This window comes from Neomonachus schauinslandi, chromosome 1 (genome assembly GCF_002201575.2).
Source record: "Neomonachus schauinslandi chromosome 1, ASM220157v2, whole genome shotgun sequence".
In the NCBI taxonomy this organism is placed as follows: domain Eukaryota; kingdom Metazoa; phylum Chordata; class Mammalia; order Carnivora; family Phocidae; genus Neomonachus; species Neomonachus schauinslandi.
In genome coordinates this window covers 155,782-157,873 of record NC_058403.1, presented here as the reverse complement: position 1 = coordinate 157,873, position 2,092 = coordinate 155,782, and the positions used below count along the sequence as shown (strand labels likewise).

The 2,092-nt window shown below is 59.8% G+C and overlaps 1 protein-coding gene across 4 annotated transcripts in view; it reads left to right on the top strand.

The window, feature by feature from the left end:
- The first annotated feature begins 601 nt into the window (after positions 1-601).
- The window catches only part of PRMT2 (protein arginine methyltransferase 2), a 29,162-nt gene continuing 27,671 nt past the window's right edge, over positions 602-2,092 (top strand). For 3 of the 4 annotated variants that reach the window (XM_021679210.1, XM_021679209.2, XM_021679211.2), the window contains exon 1: positions 623-696. The gene's annotated coding sequence lies outside the window, so the exon portion shown is untranslated. Of the gene's footprint in view, positions 697-2,092 lie in introns of all 4 variants that reach the window. The other variant, XM_021679208.1, reaches the window with a different exon arrangement.

The window sequence follows — 2,092 nt, the reverse complement described above, 5'->3', positions numbered from 1 at the left end:
CCACTACTCCACGGTTGGTTCCCAGGACTCCAGTGCTGCCACCTGCCCACCCCGAGGCCGCCCACAGTCAGGGGCTCTGATGCTATCCAGTTTCCCTTTCAATCTCCACTTCCTCCCGGTGAAATAAAAGCTTCATCACTGCTTCCATCTGTCAAGTGAGAAGAATGACAGGTCTCCCTTCACAGCAGAGATGGGAAGGTGCAGAAGGGAGGTCCTGCTCCAGAAATCTGCCACTTCTGTCCCTCACAATGGGCTCTGTTCCCCAGGCCACGACGGGCCCCGGGCCCAGCCACCCAGCTCCCCCCAACCCGGGTCGGGTCCCGGCCCCCGCGGCGACCCCACGGCCCACCCGTCACGACAGGAGGTTCGGCTCTCCCGCGCGCCTCGGCGGGAAGCGGAACCCGGGAAGTGCGCCTGCGCGGGGCGCTCTTCCCAGGCCAGGACCTTCTCCCAGACGGGCCTGAGCGACTACGCCTGCGTGCGGCCGAAGGCGGTGGCTCCACTCTCCGGACGAAGGGCGAGTACGGACTGCGCAGGCGTGGGGAGCGGGGCCCAGGGAGGGGCTCCGTCCGCGGCCGGCCTGCGCGTACTGCGCCTGCGCGAGCCGAGGGCGGTGGCTTGGGCGGCTGGTAGGCGTCGTCCGCCCCTCCGCACCCGCGGTGTGGACGCAGAACTCAGCGGAGAAAGGCGGCTGAGGTAGGTTTCCCGTGGGCAGCTCGGGCGGCTGGACCGCACTGAAGCAGGACGTGCCAAGTGAGTCTTTTCCGGGCGTGTGCGTCAGTGGGTCGACCGAGGCCTCTGCCCCCTTGAAGACCCCCAGCCTTCCCGGCTGTGTGCTGGGCGCTCCAGCGGCTGACTGCAGGCTGGGCAACTGCAGGGCCACGCCCCTTCCTCCGAGCCACGCCCACCGCCCTCGCTTCCTTCCCCCCACCCAGCACCACGCCCTGCCCCGCCGCGCCTCTCTCCCCAGCCACGCCTTCTCAGAGCCGCGCCCACCTCCCTTCCGGGTGCGCGGGCCCCTCCGAGCCCCGTCCCTTACCCCGGGTCCTGCTCCTGCATCGGAACCCTCCGGCCCCCCCATTCTTTCTCCTCCCACCCCACTCATTGCCGTTGGCCGCTAGTCCCTGGGGATCCTCGGTCCTGTCCCCCCACCGCCTGGTCCGCTGACCTGGCCCTGCCCGGTCAACCAGGCCCCGCCCCGCCCTGCTCTAGCCCCCCTCCATCAATCCAGCCCCGTGCAGGCTCCATCCCACCCTGGCCCCAATGCCAGGGTTTGCCAGTGAAAATGCAATGTATATATAAGTGTTTGTTGCTAGCCTTAAAAAGAAAACACCAAAAAACCCTGCTAGTTGTTTTACCAGCAAAAATGGGTTTATTTAAGAATAGCAGAGAATTACAGTCCAGGATAAGGAAGCTAAGGCTGGGAGCTGGAAGTGTGGTGGCTTCTTGTTGGCTGGGCTGTTGCCGGGGCAGGAGGAAACCCTTCCTTCTGCTGCAGGAGTGAAGTAGCATCCACGGCAAAGTCTGCCTCTTTCTGCTGGGCGTGCAGGTAGCTCCCCTTGCTGGCCTCCCAGGTCCATTCTAAACAAGGTCTCGCCTATTAATTTTTACGCTCTAATTACAGATGTCACAAAAGTAAGTATTAAGTCTTGAGAAGTGAAGCGTGCATTTTAAACAAAGAATTGTTACGTAATAAAAAACATTCATCTTGGAGCATAGTATGGATTACACTGCCACTGGGAAAAATGAGAACTGAGAATGAGAAGGAAAACCGTCTGCAAGATGTAGAATTTGGTTCCTGTTAGTGGAAACACTTGAAATCCCCAGATGGTGTTGACCTTGAAAATAAAATAGCCAGTTATTTTACCCGCAAATTGGGTTTGTTCAGAAATGGCAGGAATTGCAATTTCAGACGTGCAAAACTGAAGGCAAGTCTGGCTAATGTAGGAGAGGAGGGTTACTTTACAGAGAAAAAGGAGGAAGGTGGGAGGAGCTGCTTTGAAGGGAAATCCATTGAAGGATAGTGAGTGTGGGGTGGCAACAACCTCCCATTGGCCGGGCTGTGACGCTGTGACAGTCTCCCATTGGCCGG